The sequence below is a fragment of the Natrix helvetica genome (genome assembly GCF_964273705.1).
Source record: "Natrix helvetica genome assembly, chromosome: 6".
Lineage (NCBI taxonomy): Eukaryota > Metazoa > Chordata > Lepidosauria > Squamata > Natricidae > Natrix > Natrix helvetica.
The window spans coordinates 45,449,561-45,471,201 of record NC_138553.1 but is presented as its reverse complement, the minus strand read 5'-3'; positions in this window follow the sequence as shown (position 1 = coordinate 45,471,201).

Sequence of the window (21,641 nt, the reverse complement as noted above, 5' to 3'; positions counted from 1 at the left end):
CTGTACATGCACTCCAAAGTGGAGGAAAATTCCAATGTAGTTACATTTATAAAGTATCCAGACATTCAAAAATGGAAATATCTGACATACTCATTTTCTTCCAGATCACACTTTTGCAATTCTTATTTCTTCAGAATTGAATTCAAAGAAAGCTTTAGGCTATGCTATTTTGTAAAACCAAAACTGTACTTTATTAGACAAAATTGGATTTTGATGAGCTCCAAGGGAAAATTGGTTGGATCCAAAGGTTTGACATATTGAAGGAGAAAAGTGTATAAGAAGCTTGGAACATGCTATTGAACAAGATATTTAAGCTGCAATTGTACACAGCTTCTGTAAGAAGAAAAATTGTGGGGGGGGAAGACTGGCATGGATTCACATAGTTCTCTAAAACACTGAAGAGAAAAGAAATGGAAATAACAGAAGAAACATAAGAAACATAAGAAGAATACAGGTATTCTCCAGAATGAAGAGGCCATATTATAGAAACAAAGAATTAGCAGTTAGGCAGCATCTTTTCCAATTTTAATAAAATCTCTAACACAGTTTATTAAAATTGGAAAAGATGCTGCCAGACACCCGATTCTTTGCTTCTATAGACTAATATGGCCCTCCTCCCACACTGGAGAATACAGGTAGTCCTCGACTTACCACCACAATTGTGCCCAAAATTTCTGTTGTTAAGTGAGACATTTGTTAAGTGAGTTTTGCCCCATTATACAACCTTTCTTGCCATGGCTGTTAAATGAATCACCACAGTTGATAAGTTAGTAACATGGCTGTTAAGTGAATCTGGCTTTGCCATTGAATTTACTTGTCAGATGGTCCTAAAAGGTGATCGCATGACCCCCTGGGACACAGCAAAGTGTCCTAAGCATGAGTCAGTTGCCAAGCATCTGACTTTTGATCACATGATCATGGGGCATGCTACAAAGATTATAAGTGTGAAAAATGGTTATAAGTCATTTTTTTTCAGTGCTGTTGTACTTTGAATGGACTACCTATAGTTGTATTTTTCTTTTTTCATCTATGCTACTCACATCTTTTCTAAAGTTCTATGAGACTCCAGAATTCCAGCAACTGTAAGAACTGTGTCAGCAAAGTTAAAGCTCAGACGAAGCAAAAACTTGTGAAAGTTATTAAAAACAGTTTTAAAAGGGTTTTTTTTTTGGGGGGGGGGATGTAGTAGAACAAAAAAGAAAAGTCAAAGAGACCTTAGGGCAAAGAGGAAGTGCTGATTTCATAATCTGTGGATTCAAGAAGGCTGAAATTAATTCCTATTTTGTGTCTGTCTCCTATAATAAAGTAATTCTCTAGCAGGGCAGTTTTATGTCCCCAGAGTGAGCTGCAGTTTACCATGTACAAGGACCAGAAAGAGAGAATTTAGTTGATTAAAATAATCTATATATCCAAAGCTGGGAAGATTATATTCTGAAGAAACTAATATAGATGATTACAGAATATTCTCAATAATCTTTGAAAAGTTCTGAGGATTTGACAAGGTTCCAAAAGATTGGAGAGCAAATATTGACATGATCTTCTAGAACAAGGATCAGAAAATCCAGACCTGTGATTTTGATCTCTATACTCAGCAAGGTCCTAAAAAGATCATTAAATGGCACAATTGGGACTACTTCAACAGACATGCTATAATTTGTAGAGGTTGCAAATAAATCATTCCAGACTTACTTTATTTTCTTCTTTGACTTATTAGCTTCTTAGATCAAGGGAATGCCATAGACAAAGCATACCTGGGCTTCAGCATAGCCTTTGAGAGACTCATGGTGTTCTCTTTAATAAAGTGGAAAATGTGAGATAGATAATACTATTAGGCAGATTTTCAGTTGGCTCAATGCACTCGAAGAGTCTTTTCTAATGGTTTCAATTTAACTTGGAGGGAAATACTAAGTTGAGGACCATTGTGTTGTCCTCAGTTCTGCAGTATCACTGTCGATTCCCTGCAGAAATAATTGAGAGAACACTTATCAAATTACCAGATGACACAATGTGAGGCGCTTAATACTTCAGAGGAAAAGAGAAGATTCAAAACATTCTAGAAAGGCTTGGGCTGTGGGCTGAAATAAATAAGATGAGATTTAATAAAGAGAAATGTAAACTTTGGCATCTTGGTAGGAAAAATACAAACATGAGTACAAAGTACTACCATGTGAAAAAGATTTGGATATCCTTGTTGACCATAACATAAACATGAACTGACAGTACATTGCAGCAACTAAATAGGCAAATGATACTATAGTGTTCATTAACAAGACTAAGGAGTCCAGTTCATGAGAAGTAATTGTTTAGTTCTACTCCAGTTCTATAAGAAAGATGATTCAAGCTATACATTTATCAGTCAGTGAACAGGTTATCAGGTAATGAATTCCTCTTTACTGGTCCTCAAACAGAGGCTGGATGATCATTTATCAGAGAAGCTCTAATGCAGTAGTCCCCAACCCCCAGGCCATGGCCAACTACTGGGCTGCGGCCCATTTGGAACCGGGCCATTTAAGCGACGGGTGAGAGTGTATGCACAGCTCCATTTGCACCAGCAGCGGGTGTTCATTCTCACACGTGCAGTTCCATTTGCTGCAAATGGAGTTACACATGCTGATTCGCACACCAGCCACTCGCACAGAAGCATCCCCTTCCCCCGCCATCCACCAATCCAGAAAGGTTGGGGACTGCTGGTCTAATGGATCATGAGTAAGGTTCTGCATTTCATGAATAAGGTTCTACATAATGGGTAAGGTTCTACATTTAGGCAACAAAAACGGAATGCACAGGTACAGTATAGATGATACCTTGCTCAGTAGTAGTAACTGTGAAAGGGATCTTGAAGTCCTAGTGGACAACCATTTAAATATGAGCCAGCAGTGTGCAGCAGCTGCCAAAAAAGCCAACACAGTTCTAGGCTGCATAAACAGAGGGATAGAATCAAGATCACATGAAGTGTTAATACCACTTTATAATGCCTTGGTAAGGCCACACTTGGAATACTGCATTTAGTTTTGGTCACCACGATGTAAAAAAGATGTGGAGACTCTAGAAAGAGTGCAGAGAAGAACAACATAGATGATTAGGGGACTGGAGACTAAAACATAAGAAGAACGGTTGCAGGAACTGGGTATGTTTAGCTTAAGAGAAAGAAGGACTAGGGGAGAAATGATAGCAGTGTTCCAATATCTCAGGGGTTGCCACAAAGAAGAGAGAGTCAAACTGTTCTCCAAGGCACTTGAGGGTAGAACACAAAGCAATGGGTGGAAACTTACCAAGAAGAGAAGCAACTTAGAAGAAATTTCCTGACAGTTAGAACAATTAATCAGTGGAACAGCTTGCCTCCAGAAGTTGTGAATGCGCCAACACTGGAAGTCTTTAAGAAGATGTTGGATAGCTATTTGTCTGAAACAGTATAGGGTTTCCTGCCTAGGCAGGGGATTGGACTAGAAGACCTCCAAGATCCCTTCCAACTCTACTATTGTATTGTATTATTGTATATACTCATAACGTTTGTGGGTTGACTAGATAAATTCTGCAGTAGCTTGCAGATCTCTGATTCTATGATTCTATATGGATAAATTATTGAAATTGTTTTAGTTTGATTGTAAAACAAAGTTTTGGCAAGAATTAGTACTTATAAAAGGACTGATTTTTTAAAAGAAATGAATATGTCTTCATCTGAAGGGATTGATTTTCCTTAATTAAATCCTCTATGTTAAGGTTTAAGGTTGTTTTTAAAGTCTTAAAAATGAACATGCCAGAAAAAAGCAGTATTTTATTTTGAAATGTTTGAAGTGGTTCCCCCCCCCCCCAAAGTTTAGAGAGTCTACACTTAACTGAAAGAAAGATAACTCTCAATACTGCAAAATATACTTCCTTTTGCAAGTCTGTTTTATGGTAATGATGCAATCAAAATAAAGTGTCTTGTACTAGTTTTTGATAGGAGATTTCTTAAATGATAAGCATTTGCTGCTGCTTCACTTCAAGTTTCCAACTATTCCGTTCCCCTTCTCTGTCTGGCAAAACTCTGATGCATTTTTAAATAGTTTCCCTGGTCCCAAAGAATTACAAACAACTTCCAGATTAAAGTACAAGCTATAACATATCTATAACAAATTTGAACTTGTTCGGTTCAGGTTTGGGAAATTTATCTTGGTGGTCAAACATTAGTTAGTGTTGTCAAAAAGGGACATGTAAGGAAAAGAAGAAAAGGAAAGAGTCTAGAATGCAAGTTTAATGATTACAGGAAAGGAAAGTGTAAATCCTGCATGAAAAAGAATTAACAATTGGATTAATCTTCCAATGCTGACCAGGCTGGTCAGTGTTTTGAGATACATTAAACTAGGAAACCAAAGTTATGAATATGTACTTTTATTAAAGTAATAAAGAGTTATAGACATCTTGGAAGTCTGAATACACTTCCCCCTCCCTCCCTTTATTTTCATGAGGACTAGAGAGGGTCAAGTCTGAGGTACTTCTTAAAATTACAGTTCTGTTTCACACCCAAATTTCTTTTATTTGACTTTATCTGATATAATGTCAGAACAAATTCATGGGAAAAGGGAATCTGGGTAGTGTTGATGAGATCCTGGAAAGAAAATGAGAAGCACAAAATAATGAAATGCCTTTGATAGTAGCAAGAATAATGCACAAGGACAGAAATGTATGGATACTTACTGTTAATCATGTTCTGTATAAAATAGATTTAGTCAGATTTCCTTGATTTCATCTTTTGTTTTTAATTTCTTTTGTTCTAAATAGGTAACGGCATCCATAACTGTCAAGGGGAGGGGGCAAGTGACAGCCTTTGCATCATGACATTATAATGTAAGCCTCGTGACTATTGCATTTGTATTTAGCATTGGGACACAAATATAAATAGCTAAACTTTTAATCATGAGATGTGTGAAATTGTTCTACAGGGCAGGCACCATAACAGAGAAGGCCTACTTCATAGAACCCATCAGGTGGCTGAATAATAGTATCTGAGAAGAGCCTACTATATAAACCTGAACCTTCTCTTCCCTTTAAAAAGCAAGGGGAAATTTTAAACTATAACAAATTAAAATATTATGAAGGAAAATTCATAACAATATTGCAGGCATTTTAAGGGCTGATTTTTAAAATACCTCAAGTTTTGAAAGCTATAATGGGACACTTATTTTCAGCTAGTTTACTATTAACAGATGAAATATGTCAAAATCCATGATAAACAGTGTAAGAACTGTAAAATGCTACTTTTACAGTTTTACATTATAAATAAATCATTTATTCTTGGGTTGTTTGGATAGAGATTTTAATGAAATCTAAGATGAAAATGAAACCTAAAGTAAGGAATAACTGTGGTAAATTTCAGGACAAGGGCCAGATAGCCTTTCTGCAAAAGCAAAGGAAAAGAATTTCAAAGAAAATTAAACTCCAAAAGAAAATCTGTAGCTCAAGGTTAAACTGTGGAGTCCTTGGTGCTCTTTGAATGTGGTTGTTTGCTTGCAGATGTTATCCAGCATATAAACAGGAAGCAAACTCCACAAGCACTAGCACTGATGATGTTGCCTCATTGGGTAATGAAACCTCTAATGGAAAAGTATACATGTAGCTCAGGATTAAACACCAAGGACTCTACAATAAAATATTTCCAAGCAAACAACCAAGCTCGGAGATCACCAAGGTCTCCATAAACCTAAGCTCCTGTTTCACCAAGAATGACCTAAACACTATGAATTGTCATAATAAATGCTGAGTTCATGGTTCAGATGTTTGAAGTGCACATCCCTACATGTAGTTCACATCCCTACATGTAGGCCCAGGGTACCTGCGAGACCACCTACTGCCACCAGTAGCCTCCCACCGCCCAGTACGATCCCACAGAGTTGGCCTCCTCAGGGTGCCGTCGGCCAGACAGTGTCGGCTGGTGACCCCCAGGGGGAGAGCCTTCTCTGTGGGAACGCCTTCCCTCTGGAATGAGCTGCCCCCGGAGCTTAGCATAATCCCTGACCTCCGGTCCTTCCGATGCGCCCTAAAAAGTTGGCTTCTCCAGCAAGCCGGCCTGGCCTGTTAATTTTAACTCATTTTTAAAATGTATTGTTCCGTAAATTCGATTTGTTTTTTTGGATATATATTTAATTTCTTTTTAACTTTTGGAATGTGTGTTTTTTAATGTTGTACGCCACCCTGAGTCCTTTGGGAGAAGGGCGGGATATAAATCCAATAAAAACAAAACAAAAAACAAAAACAAACAAACAAACAAACAAACAAACAAACAAACAATCCAGTCTACCTGATTAAAATGTCTCAATGATTGTACCACAGTCTTCTGATACACAATTTATTCTGTATAGAGGCATTTTCTACAGTGGGATCAACCATATGGTTGATACACTCATATCCAAAAAAAGGGGGGAAAACAGACACAGGAAACTACAATCAGCCTAACATCAATATCTGGGAAGATTCTGGAAAAGATCATCAAAAAACAGATCTGCAAACATTTCGAAACAAATAAAGTTATAAATAGAAACCAGCAAGGGTTTGTTAAAAACAGATCATGCCATACCAATCTTATTTCATTCTTTGACAAAGTGACTAAATTAGTAGACCAGCAAAATGCTGTGGACATGAAATACTTAGATTTCAGTAAGGCATTTCACAAATTAGACCACAATCTACTTATTGGTAAGCTAGAAATATATGGGGTAGACAGCATTATCATCCAATGGATTTGCACTTGGCAGATAAACTGTCCTCAATGAGTAGTCCTTAATGGTACTACATCTACATGGAGGGAAGTAAGCAGTGGGGAACCATGAGGTTCCATTTTAGGCCCAATACTCTTCAATATCTTCATAAATGACTTAGATGAGGAAACAGAAGGGGAACGAATCAAATCTTCAGATGACACTAAAGTGGCAGGAATAGCCAATAGCCCAGAAGACAAGCTCAGGACCCAGATTTAACAATGGTTCCTATCCAACAACATGAAAATTAATGTGGAGAAAAGCAACTTTTCACATTTAGGAAGAAAACCCGAAGGTGCAAGTACAGATAAAGTAAAACCTGGCTCAAAAACTGTAGCTGTGAGAGGGACTTGGAGTCCTAGTGGATGATCAGTTAAATATGAACCAGTAGTGTGTGGCAGTAGTAAAAAAAAAAAGCTAATATAATCCTTGGTCGTATAAGCAGAGGCGTAGAATCAAAATCACATGAAGAATTAGTACAATACAATACAATAGTAGAGTTGGAAGGGACCTTGGAGGCCATCTAGTCCAACCCCCTGCCTAGGCAGGAAACCCTATACCGTTTCAGACAGATGGCTATCCAACATCTTCTTAAAGACTTCCAGTGTTGGGGCATTCACAACTTCTGGAGGCAAGCTGTTCCACTGATTAATTGTTCTAACTGCCAGGAAATTTCTCCTCAGTTCTAAGTTGCTTCTCTCCTTGATTAGTTTCCACCCATTGCTTCTTGTTCTACCCTCGGGTGCCTTGGAGAATAGTTTGACTCCCTCTTCTTTGTGGCAACCCCTGAGATATTAGAACACTGCTATCATGTCTCCCCTAGTCCTTCTTTCTCTTAAGCTAGACATACCCAGTTTCTGCAACCGTTCTTCATATGTTTTAGTCTTCAGTCCCCTAATCATCTTTGTTGCTCTTCTCTGCACTCATTCTCTTTCTAGAGTCTCCACATCTTTTTTACATCGTGGCAACCAGAACTGAATGCCTTAGTAAGTACCTTAGTAAGACACCTGGAATACTGCATCCAGTTTTGGTCACCACAAAAAAGATGTTGAGACTATGGAAAAAGTACAGAGAAGAACAACTGATTAAATGTCTGGAGACAAAAACATATGAAGAACAGTTGCAGGAATTGGGTAGGAGTTTAGAGAAAAGGACTAGGGGTGACATGATAGCAGTATTCCAGTATTTGAGGGGCTGTCACAAAGAAGAGGCGGTCAACTTATTTTCCAAAGCACCAGAAGGCAAGACAAGAGATAATAGATGGAAACTAATTGAGGAGAGAAGCAACCTGGAATTAAGGAGAAACTTTATAACATTGAGGATAATTAACCAGTGGAACAGCTTGCCTTCAGAAATTGTGGGTGTTTCATTGTGGAGGTTTTAAAGAACAGACTGGACAGTGTTGTCCGAAATGGTATAGGGCCTCCTGCTTGAGCAGGGGGGTGGACTGGAAGACCTCCAAGGTCTTTTCCAATTCCATTCTGATTGAATATGAGATGTAGTCCTCTTTCAGAGCTTCTACCTTAAATTAAAAACCTTTTTATTTGCCCATGTAGTTCTTAAATTTCCACATCTGCCTTATCAATCACTACTCTAATAATTATTTATTAACTTGATTTTATTGTTATATTGTTTTATAACTTGAATTTTATTGCAAACATAATTTCAATTTTGACTGGTCTGATGGCTTCAAATTGGGAAGCTGGATGTTAATGCTGTAAATAAATAATATTCAGTGCATTTGGATATTCATGTCTATAAGCCTTACATTTGTTAGAAGCTATATTTTTACCCACAATCCTGGAATAAAAAATGGAAAAGCACATAACAGTTTCACAGCAATTTGTTTCTTTTGGTATCTTTGTACATTTAAGAATAATCATTTTTGCAGTTAGAAAGTAATTATCTCAAAATAAGCTGCCTATTTATTGATGATGACCAAGCCAAATTCCAGCTAGGCTGCATAATAGTTTTCAGACATAATATAATGCAAAAAGCATTCCCATTGCTTTTCATTATATTTCACTGATGCAGAGATTTTGTCTGAGTAGTATTATTTATTGTTAGTTTTCACTACTACTTCCAGTAAACAAGATATAGTACTTTTAAACTAAATTGCAGCTTAGATTTTTTTAAAAAGATTTTTTAAAAATCATTTTGAAAGATCATTTTACAACTAAAGTCAAAAGCTAAAATATTCCCCCCTGAAATGATAGCAAAAGTAAGTAATTAAGGTCATCTGATAAATAAAGATATGAAAAATGGATAATTTCAATTTCTCAATTGCTCTATTCTAGAGCAAACTAGAAAATTATTTATATAACCTGGGATGTGTTACATATTAGGCAGATTTGTTAGCCATTACACCACAGGCTCTCCTCCTTTTATCAGCTAAGCCAGGGAAATAGGTATGTATTTGTGTTACAACCCCTGGTATGCCCAAATATGGGAGGGAGCTCACTCCTCCCTCTTTCTGTCCTTCGGCTCATCACAGAAAACCATCCAGGCAGAAACCCATATTTTTATTTTTAATGTTGCCTTTTTTATATTTGTGTTATATTTGTGCTGATAAATAAATAAATAAATAAATCTGCCTAATATGTAACAAATCCCAGGTTCAAATCCCAGTAAGGGTATGGCTAGCTGATGAGAGCTAATTAGCTCGAAATAGATCTATACTAGTCTCCCTTTATTTATTTATCAGTACAAATAGAACACAAATATAAAAAGGCAACATTAAAAATAAAAATATGGTTTTCTGCCTGCATGGTCTTCTGTGATGAGCCGAAGGACAGAAAGAGAGAGTAGTGACACACACACACACACACACACACACACACGCATGCATACACACACACACACACACACACATATATATATACATACATACACATACACATATACATACACATATACATATACGTATACATACATGCATGCATAAATAAATAAACCGGTAATGGTTTGGTGGCCTGGGTCGCTGGCAGCGACTGAGGCCTGCCATGCCCTCGAACCAGTTCTCTTGTTTTTTGCTTCTGCACATACACATAACAATTTTATTGCACTGCGCATGCGCATGCACAGCACACATCAAGCATGTGCGTGTGCATGAAGTGCACAAATTAACCGACAGTAGTGACTGCTGGAACCCACCTGTGTGTGGGGGGGGCACTTCTGGCTGGCCATGCCCAGCCCTCCCAGGAGTCTCCACGTGGCCTGTTTTGGATGCAAGGTAAGTGCAGAGCCCGCACAGAGGGGGAAAAAAGGGTCTCTTGGAAGACCTTCAGAGCCCGGGAGTGGCAGTTTATGCCCTCCCAGAGGTTCAAGGAAAGCCTCCATAGCCTGGGAAAGGTGAAAACGCCCTCCCCCCACTGTGGTGCAGGGAACTGACTAGTCCATACCCACCATGGCTACGCCCACCTAGAAATCAGGCAGAGAACCCATTGCTGAAATTTTTGAAGCACACCCCTGCATTTATCCAATAGCTTCTACAGTATATTATTCAGGTAACTTTTACTTCTACCTTTAAATCAAACTATAGCTTCCCAAGTTGAGGAGGAAAGCAAACAGCCTCTGCATATTCTAAAAAATTCACAATTTTTAGAAACAAGATCATGGTATGTTTAACAGAAGAGTAAAGCTTTATGAATGGATGAATGAGAGCCATTTCTCTTTTGAACATTTATTCATGCTCAGAAAGCACCTATGCAGAAACAATGCATCTATACCAGGGATTCCCAACCTCAGGTCACTGCCCACTAATGGGCCACAGCCCATTCAGAACTAGGCTGCGCAAGCGGGTGCTCGTGCAGTTCTACTGGCGGGCACTTGTGCTCATGCACAAAACTCCATTTGTGTCCACCTGCTGTTTACATAAATAGAGCTGTGTGCACATGTGCCTCCTACTCACATGAAATAATCCCCCCTCCCCTCTCTCCCCCTCGGCTGCCAAGCCAGATAGGTTGGAGGCTGCTGAACTACAGAACTATTTATCATATATCTTAATTTTTTTAGCAATCATGATTCTCTTGATTCCTCTTATTTGGCTTGATCCAGAATTTAATTATGCTCAAAATCAACTACTTGAAATTAATGAAGCAAGTTAGTCATCCAAAACAGAAATAGCTGAATTCAACTAAATCTTAATGCAACTCATTTTAGCATTTTTATTTTTCTGAAATAGATTGTTTGACAAATAAATCATATCCTTGCGATTACAATAAGCTGCAATTACAAGACAAACCAAGAAGGAGTGATCAGATACATTTCTATTTGAAAATGTACCTGTTATATTTTCCTCCACAATAACTGATATGAGTCAAACCTATGAGGATTAAAACATTTTCCCTCATGAATAGCATTTTTCTTTTCTTTTTTGCTTTTAAAAGTATCACAGTTGCTTGTTATCAGGGAATAAAATGACTGAACTTACTTTTAGCAGACAGGGCTATGATGTAATTCAAACAAATCTGAATATGTTTTTATTTATTTATTTATTTATTATTTATTTTACCGTGCTTCTATACCGCCCCCTCTCCCAAAAGGGACTCGGGGCGGTGTACAGTCCATGTAAAAAATATATCAAAATACAATAAATAGAATTGAATATGTACAGTTAGAATGGAGGAGGTTAAAAATAGAATTAAAAGAACTGTACAGAGCCAGTATATATAAATATAATTTTAAACCCTAAAACACACACAAATTAAATTAAAAACAATACCCCTAAAATAACCAGTTAATAGTACATTTACCAGGAGGAACAGTTGTAATTATGCCAGGCCCGCTAGTCGGAACAGGTGAGTCTTCAATTTTTGCCGGAAGGAGCGGAGGTCAGTAGTGGTTCTGATGTTGGGGGGGAGGTCATTCCAGAGGGTTGGGCCCATCACAGAGAAGGCCCTACTCCTTGGTGTCGCCCGTTGGCATTGCCTAGTGGACGGCACCAGGAGAAGCCCCTCCCTGTGTGAGTGAATTGGCCGCAGGGATGTATGTGGGAAGATGCGATCTCGCAAGTAACTAGGTCCCGTGCCATGGAGCGCTTTAAAGATGGTAATCAGCACCTTGAAACGCACCCGAAAAACCACAGGTAGCCAGTGCAGCTCGCGCAGGAGAGGTGTTACGTGGGAGTACCTCGTACTCCCCATCACAGCCCATGCGGCTGCGTTCTGCACTAACTGCAGTCTACGGGCGCGTCCCAAGGGCAGCCCCATGTAGAGAGCGTTGCAGTAATCCAGGCGGGAATGTCTCAGTGCCTTAATCAAAAAGTAGTTAAACTGAGTGGGAAAAAAGAAATGCAATTTTCTGCATTTTCAGAACATCTTATTGAATAACCCATTGAAGTTATACCTGACTGATCTGAGCTATGTATTTGCAGAAATGTCTGTGACAGTTTTGAAGTTTGCTGTGGAACGGAGTGTATCAACGCTGATTTAAATTAATGCCTATCTCAAGATGAAAGATCTCTTACATTAAAATTTTTCTATAACAGCCTTGCACGAAAGTTATGCAACTGAAGATTTGGGAAAACTGATGCCTTAAGGCAGTCCTTCTCAGACTGTGTCTCCTGGGTAGATGGAGTTGCAAATTTCCACTGGGCAGTAGGCAAATGCCTAACACTTTTTGGGAGGAGGACGAATGGGAAAGCTGCTTTAGGAGATGTTTCTCCACATGCTTTATTTTTCAGGGTTGATAATGCAAAAAGTTAAAAAGTAAACTTCTAACATCCATAATGAAAATGTAAGTATCACCCTAAACTTTTTAAAATGTATAATCAGAATTGTGACAATTTAGGACTATCAGATTTGGCTCACAAAAATTATATAATCATAAAATGGCAGGAAAGAGATACAGGAAAATCTTAACTTGTTTCTACCATATAGTACTCATTTGGAGTTTTGCTGCCCACACCTTGTAGCCTTAGCATTGCTGGTAGATTTTGAAGACCAGAATAAAGAGTAAGAATCTATGAATATTGTCTGGGATAAGAAGTACTAATATTTCAGCCTGCTTCAGGTACCAATAAATAGATAAATAAAAAGAGGAAGTGGTGTTTCTGTACAAAACCTGTTGTCAGGCCTGCAATTATATTCCTTTTTAGGATCTTTGGTCTGCCACACTTTCTATTATTTTCCTATGCTGTTTCATTAGTGTAGTAATTGGGAGGGAGGAATAAAAAGGAGTAGAATTGTGGAATGTGTTGTTGTCATTCTTTTCTAGAAGCCAAGGCCATCTTTTGTCTCTGCAACTCGACACCTGACCGGAACCAGCGGGGTGGAGATGCCAGCATGGAAGAAGTTTGGACCATGTGATGGATTTATGGGTGTGGGGATAAGATCATGAACTTTCAACTTGGTGGAATCCCAGGAAGTTCTTCAGATTTGGGATTTTTCCCAGATGTGCCAACATGTCTGTCTTATTAAATTGGAACTTTAAGGATAGTGCTGCCTTAGACTCTGATTTAATTCTGCATGATATTTGGAACGCTGACACCTGTCTTAGGAATCAAAATTCAGGAAGAAAACTCAGCTCTGATCTTTTAAGGGTGATAGCTTTGCTAATTACTTGATTTAATAACATCTCCTTTAGTCAGGATTTTGGGAAGGGGTATATACATATGTATGTATGTATTTATGTATGTATGTATGCATGATGTCTTCCTTGGACGACTCCTCTGACATCCTCAGAAACTGGCTCAAGAGATGATAAGCTCATTCCTGGCACATCAGGAATGGGGTTAATTAATGACTCTGAACTGCTGGGTGAAAGAGATTTCCAGGCTTTGGCTGAGGACTGCTTGCAAGTCAGTGGAGAGGAGGGGGGGTAACTGCCTTTCCTGGTAGATTTCAGAGCCCGCAGGGTAGAAAAAAGACAACAGCAAAGGAGATCTGCCAGATTACTTGGGAGAAGCCCCACCTGCCTTGATGGGCTGGACCAGAAGGCTATTTATCATGCCAGACAGAGGGAGGCATTACTGGGAATAACATGTTTGGTTTATGGCTGTGTGCATTTGTTTTGTGAGCTTCCTGTCCTGGAGACTCTGAACTTCTCTTGCCAAGTGATCTCTCGTGGATGTACTTACAGTTTTACCTGGTGGATTTAAGTTTGTTTTGTGGACTTACTTGTTGGAGCAGCTTTCCATTTGTTTTATGGACTATTGGTCATTGCCTTGTGGACTAATATTGGCCTGCTTATGGCTGGATTTATTTGGGAGGCCAAGTGAAGGGACCTGCTGGGGAACATCAGTAAAACTCTCTATAAACCACACTAATGGATGTGTGCGAGTGAGTGGGGCAGCATAGTATTTATTTATTTATTTATTTATTTATTTATTTATTTATTTATTTATTTATTTATTTATTTATTTATTTATTTATTTATTTATTTATTTATTTATTTTTATTTAAACCCACAGCCTCTGCTAGCATACAATTGTTATGCAGTTCAAGATACACAGATTTGTACATTTAATCAATGTAGAAACTAAACTGGAGTTAATCCAATTTTGTTTACCTCGAAAAAATATAACAGCATTGCATTCATTTGTTGCTTTCTTTATTGCTAGGCTTTGCATCTATGTGAAATGTTACCTGACAACCCTTTCTTTGTTATGAGGCAAAGGAGAACCATTGCCAAAGAGATGCTGATACTGGATGAACATGAAAATTAGTGGCAGTAGACCATGTAATCTGCCCCTAATCTTTATACTACAGTTGACAAGCATAAGACATCTCAAGATTACATTTTCTCAGAAATTGCGAATACCTTTTTTTCTTAGCATTTTAGCCTTCTTTTTTGGGGTGGGGGGAGATTGACAGAATAAGGTAGAATAAATGACATTTCTTTATCTGTTTACTTGCCTGGTATGCCTTTTCAATCATGGTGCATCACATCACGTGAGAAATTCTTGGCATGTTGTCCTTCTGCAAGAACAGAGCATTTGTGCCCTTTATCCCACTCTTACATGAATGGCATAGTTGGTGTATATTTTATTTGAGTTAATCATAGCATGAATATAGCCATAGGAAACGCATAAATATTCAGAAAAATTTGGAATAAAGGTTGCTGTATTGTTGTCTGAGTCTATTGGTCCAGCTAATTCAGGTCATCAATGGTCCCTGCCAGGAGTTAATTATCACAGTTGAGGTCTTATGCATTTCAATTAGTGTAAAGAATTATTCCCTTCCCAACATATTGTATATATTTTAGGATTGTACAATAGTTTGAATTCAGTTCCAGTAAGGTACATTAGAGTGCAGGGTTCTGAATGTAGTATCTGTCTCCTGCTGTATCATTTGCTGGTATGAAATAATAGCTTCAGAGGGCAACTACATAATTCTACACAAAATTGCAAAAGTCCAAAATAGTCACAGACTGGTATTAAATTTCTGTTCCTTGACTCCAAAAATATTTTTTTCACTGAATCCAAAGAATTACACATCACTTGTATGTATATAGAGAATAAAACGAATATAATAAAGTAAGTATAACCAATAAAACTTTACTTTGGAATAAATTTATTTGTGACAGCTCTGTGTCTGCAGAGCACCTCCAAACAGACCTGAATTGATTCAACTATTCAAAACAATTTGGAAAACTGAATCAATTTGATTTGATATTCAGTCATCCAAAGAATTTTGCTTCAATTTGTATCATCCAAATAGTTCAGAAAATCTGTCTGATTTGGAGTTTCATCAAATCATTGTCAACCTGAATGTGCATATCAAAGTTTTGTACAATGCTAGTCACATCACTTCATTAATTATGTGACAAACATGGTAATTATAATTGGACAAAAATAGCTATCTACAACATACAGTTTGCTACAAACATTAATTCTTCTTGAATTTGGTTTATACCACTGTTGGATAAGTTGAAAATAGTGATTCTGGAACTGAACTCTCTGCATTATCACTGAACTCATGACAATCAGGATCAATGTTTCTGGCTCTGCTATTTTAGCTTGAAATAAAGAATTAAATCTCAGAGTGTAAAACTTGCAGATACATAACCATTCATAAAAAGCATCAACATAAACATATTAGCACTGTTATAAAAAGGACAAAAAGGAAATATCATTACTTCTTCAGTAGGTCATAGAAAATTTGGATCGTTTGCGATATGAATTATTTGGATAGTTTATGAAGTTTAAAGTGTTATTGAAATCTTATATCATAATGAACAGATAGGTTCACAAAATTAATTACAAATGATTGAATATATTGTAGAGGTGGAGAATTTTACTTGAGTTTAATAACATATGAATATAATGAATTCATTTCAATAACAAGTACACTTTGAGAAAAATATAACTAAAACTTAATTTTAACATAAAATATTCATAATTGAAACTTATTTTTATTCTTACAATTGTGATTGAGTGAAATAATTCCAATTCTTTTACATAAACTATCTGCATTTCTTAATTGGATTTGTCATTTAAAGTACTGTGGTAGGAACTCATGAATTCTTTTTTTTTGTTTGTTTGTTTGAAAAAAAGTTTTTTATTGGTTTTACAAAATTTTAAGGGAAGGGGTAATAGGTATGGATACAAATTTTGACAGCTACATCGTGCAGAAAATGGTATTTCCCCCAAGTCTCATAACCTTTACAAAATGATAAACAAGATATTATTGCTTAACTAAATCTTGACAGCTTACTTTTACATTGTATCTTTCAATAATTTCAATCGTTTACTTTGTATCTAACAAAAAAAATCATTGTATCAACAATTGCAATGTTTTTCTAGCTTACTTTTGTGATCTGAGTCTTCTCATTGTTGCCTCCTCCCCCCGTGTTAGGGTTCTAAATACCATGCAGAAATAAATCATTGTCCAAGGCAAAACATCCTTAAAGGTGCAATTTATTCCGCAGGCATGTTAGCACGGCTATGGAAATTCCAACTCTGGAAGTACATGCTCTGGGTTCACCCAGTTGAAAGTTCATGATCTTCCCCACACCCACAAATCCATCACATGTTCCAATCATCATCTTCCATGCTGGCATGTACACCCATCTTCTTCCGGCCAGGTGTCGAGATGCGAAGACAAAAGATGACCTTGGCTTCTACAAAAGAATGTCAACAATCCATTCTACAATCCTACTCCTCTCTATTCCCCCCTCCCAATTACTACACTATTGAAACAGCTTAGAAAATTATAAAAAAGTGTGGCAGGCCAAAGATCCTAAAAAGAATATAATTACAGGCCTGACACCCCGCTTGCCAGAAAAGCCTTGGCCCCTCCCTCCTTCATATCTTGTGTACTGTCTTCCACTTTGTCTAGGAGTGCTTTGTTTTTTTTCCATGAAGGCCTCCACCTCCATAATTGTATTAATTCTAACTCTGCTGCCCTCCCAGAAAATCAACATACCTTCTGGCAATAGCCACTGGAACCAGAATCCCCTATCAAATAATTTCTTTGCTAATGAGGAATATTTTTTCCTCTTATCTCTTACTTTCTTCGGGATCTGTTTCAGGATGGCTATCTCTTTGTCCTTGTATTTTAATGTTTGCCCTCTTTGTGCCCCCAGAATCTCATCTCTTGTAGACTTTCTAAGAAATTTAATATGAACCTCTCTTGGAACATTGTGTGTTCTAGCATAAGCTGAATTAACTCTATAAACCAAATCAATATCCCATCCTAACTGCTGTTTGTCTTTTTTAATATATTCAGCTAACATTGTTGTCATGATCTCCTTCAAGTCTTCGTTGTCAGTCTCAATTACGTTTTGAAATCTAAGGAAAAAAGACATCCTTTCAAATTCCATTTTTATCATGTGGTTCTCAAGTTCTAAATTTCCTCTCTGGACCACCGTCACCTCCCCCCTCATCTCAGTTGCCCCCTCCTCCAGAACGTCTATTCTTTGTTTGTTTTGTGCAGTTTGATTTTGATTTTCTCTGAGTTGTTCATTCATTTCTCTCAATTGTTTTTTCAATTCATCCTGCCCTTTTAAAATCTTTTGAAGCAGCTGGTGAGTTACTGAGCCCTCTTCAGGGGCTTTGGGTTGTAGAAATGAAGTTAGTGACTGTTGTCCAATTGGGCTGGATGTTGAAGATGTTGGAGCAGATCGTGGCTTCCCAGGTGGTGGTTTCTTCGGGGCCATCATAAAGAAAAAACTCAGAGATGAAATCCTAATATTTTTATTCTATGTTGTGAAAGATTTTTCCCCAGGTGATTTTTTCATATTACATATATTTTAATTATCTGGAAATCAAAATAAAAAAATAGTCTCTTGTAAATAAGATTATATACTGCATGGTAATAAAATTAGCCTTCAACAGAATTAAGAGAAAACATAGGGTTGGCATCGGTCTCTTTTCACTATTTACAGTATCCAAAAAATACACAAGTTCACATAAAGATTTAACAATTCTTGGGTTATTTCCTAATAATAGGGCCAAAATGAACTTCTAAACAATGCATGATATATGTATATGTATCTATATAAAGTAAATTTGGTGTTGGGCTTTCAGTTCTACTTTTGTTTTAAGTACAAAGCCATTTTATATGTAGAAGACCAAATCACTTAAAAAATTAACTTTTTTTGGACTATAGAGAATATATCTGTATGCTTTCCAACTTTTGACTTCTTCGCTACAAAAATATATTCATACTTGTCTTAGATCAGTGATGGTGAACCTATGGCACGCGTGCCACAGGTGGCATGCGGAGCCATTTGTCAGGGCACACAAAGCGCTGCCCTGTCAGCTGGCCAGCGCTTTATAGGAGCCTGGGGAGGGCGAAAAGAGCCCCCCACCCCCCCGGAGGCTTCAGGGACCATCCAGAGGCTTCCCTGAAGCCTTCGGAGCACTTAAAACGACCCTCCGAGCAAACCGGAAATGACTTCTGGTTTGCTTGGAGGGTCATTTTAAGCGTTCCGAAGGCTTCAGGGACCGTCCGGAGGCTTCCCTGATGCCTTCGGAGTGCTCAAAACGACCCTCTGAGTTTGCTCCAGACGATCCCTGAAGCCTCCGGAGGGCCTCCGGGGGGGGCGGGGGGGCTCTTTTCACCCTCCCCAGGCTCCTATAAAGCCGCTGGAGCCTGGGGAGGGCGAAAAAAGCATGTAAAAATGGGGTGTCACGCCTTTTGTCCGCGCATGCGTACTGGGGGGTGTCGCGCATTGCATTATGGGTGTGGCACGCCCGCACACGCCCCCCCTGCGCTCCCCCAGTTGTGGCACATGAGCCAAAAAAGGTTCGCCATCGCTGTCTTAGATCATAATTTCATAAAAGAAACAACTGTAATTTTTGGACAAATTAACATATCTACTTTTCATAGTATAACTGTAACAGACTTCATAAGTAAGAAAACTAATGTTTAAATAAGGAGTCAGCATAGAGTTCAATGCAATTCAGAATGGAAGAATTAAAATATTTCCACAAAATAAGAGTAATCCACAATATAAACCAATTGGTGGAAATTTCCATTTCTTGGTGCCACTGGAAACTGCCCTCCCATAAACATGCTGCTGAATTGAACTCAGATCAATTGATATCAGGCTCTGGTGATAAGCCGGTCGGTCAATTCTAGTCACAAGCAAATGCTGAACATCCATCTTCAAATGTTATTGCAGGGCCCTGAAATAGCATTTGTTGATTTGAAAAGCAGGCGCTGCAGTGGAGGAAGAGACAGAATGAGGAGAGAGGGGAAGGGAGAGAAAGGGGAGGAGGAGGAGGAGGAGGCAATTATGAACTCTGTAGACTGAATTTTATTTTTCTTTTATGGTATTCCTGCACAGTTTAGCTTTTGCTAAACTCTAAGTAGCTGAAATCATGGGGGCAAATTAAATGCTTCACAGCAAAGCAGCTGTAGGAGACTGTCATTTATTTATTTTTAAAAAAGGAAATGGGAGTACGGCGTATGTGTGCAATCTTCACTCCTCTAGTTATGTTTTCTTTTATGTCAGTCTCCCTTGAGGTGCTTTTCTGTACATCAGTAAAATGATATAAAATGACCCCAATAAACCTTCTTCGACTAAGCAGAGTTTATACACAGAATATTTTTCCTGTGCAGTTGGTCAGTTAGATATTGTTGTTTTCATTTTTTCCTTTCCCCTCCTAAATGTCTTAATTTTTTTTAAATATACTAATTTACTTTATATTCCACTCACAGAATTTTCAATTATTAGGTGAATTAGAAGAATCACAAGTAAGTAAATCTTCCATGACTCCAACCAACGTTGGATGCCCAAATCCAGCAAGTTTGTGCAAAGGTACATGCATATATACATACATGCATACATAAGTGGATTCCTATTTAGTAAAATATTATGGCTTTTTCTTTAGGAGAAGAATAAGATGCATAATCATGTATAAGAAATAATGATGCAGTGAAGACTCCTAGGGATTTGCTATTGCTACCATTTGGGGGGGGGAGGGCAGGAATCTCTTCCATAGTTCATTTTTAGAGGCCACATCTAAGTAAAAAGAGAAGAGCAGCAAATAAACAACAATTTGCTTTCAAATCTTCCCCCACCTTCATTTCAGAAGGAACATAGTTGATTTTCCTTTGGAGGTGTCTATAGAGTATGGTCCCCAAAGGCAAGTATAGGCGTATGAATTAATAAAATAAATAAGTGATAGCCACAATGGTGAGATCAAAACTTGCCCCATATTTTTATATTTGCTGCATACATGAGAGGTTCAGTTGCACCAGCGTGGCCACCATCTTGACTTTTTCGATGACATCCTGCAGACATTGCTGTCTCCTTTTGAGAAAAAGACACTGTAATCCAAGAGATCACAGATCTTATAAACTATTAAGAATACATGAGTAGTAGCCACAAGAAAACTGAGTGCCAAATATAATACAACCTTGATACCTTTGCAGAGGGAAGCAGGTGAGCTGGAAGGATCAAAGCATCTGTCTCTCTTGAGCAGCTAATTGGTTCTTTTCCATCCTTTCTTGAAAGGAGGCTCAAATCTCTTGAAGCTCTGTTGGTTTTTGCTTTTCTTTGAAGGTGTGTTTCTATTCTTGGTGTTCAGGGTCTGACTTATATATGCTTGCATGTTACTTGATGCAGGTAATGGGAACCTGTGGCTTTAACTGATCTTTTGTTCTATTAAGGGATAGAACATCTACTCCAGCCTTGTAAATTAGAGCATTTTAATAAAAAAAGATATGCTCAAGAACATGTCATTGTTTTCTGATAACAAGCAACCGATGTAAATGCATCTGAAGTCTCTTATAGAAGGTGGAGAGAAATTGGATGTAGTGATGAATGGAGATTTAAAATGCATATTTTATTAAAGAAATTGCCCTTTTGTATGAAATTCCATTAGTATGGAGGATAGAAATAGTAATCTCCTTTTCACTGTATGGAACTAGCAAGCTGGCAAAATTTAATGTGAGTGTATTAAGTGCGGGAAGCATTTTCTTTTTTAAAAAATCATCACAGACAGGATGTATTGATGCAATTATGCTATGAAAGAGAAGAAGCAAAAGTCTTGTTTTAATAAAGACTTTTCGACTTTGGTTTTAGCAATTCTGGCTGCAAAATATTTAACTGCTTTTAAAAGTAATTAATGCATTGTCACATTGTTTGCAGGTTGCTTCAAATAATTTAACATGAGCCCCTGGAGTGTTGCATAAACAATGGGAAAAACTCTTCAAGGGAATAATCCATTAACTTAAAAACCTCCTCCTTCATCAGTGTCCTTTCCACCCATAACATATACATATATTTGAAGATGTTAACTTGTTATTTGCATCCCTTAGTTGAAGCATATGAAAATGGTAGACTACAAAGAGAGGGAAACAAATGTTATATTTTAATATACTGCCACGAGATTGATTGGGGTGAGGTACGGTTAACTATTAATTCTTTATTCAACAATCAACTCCAACTCGCAATTAACTCAATATCAAGCACAATGTGAATGCCGGCTGTCATTTGATGACAGCGTCTTTA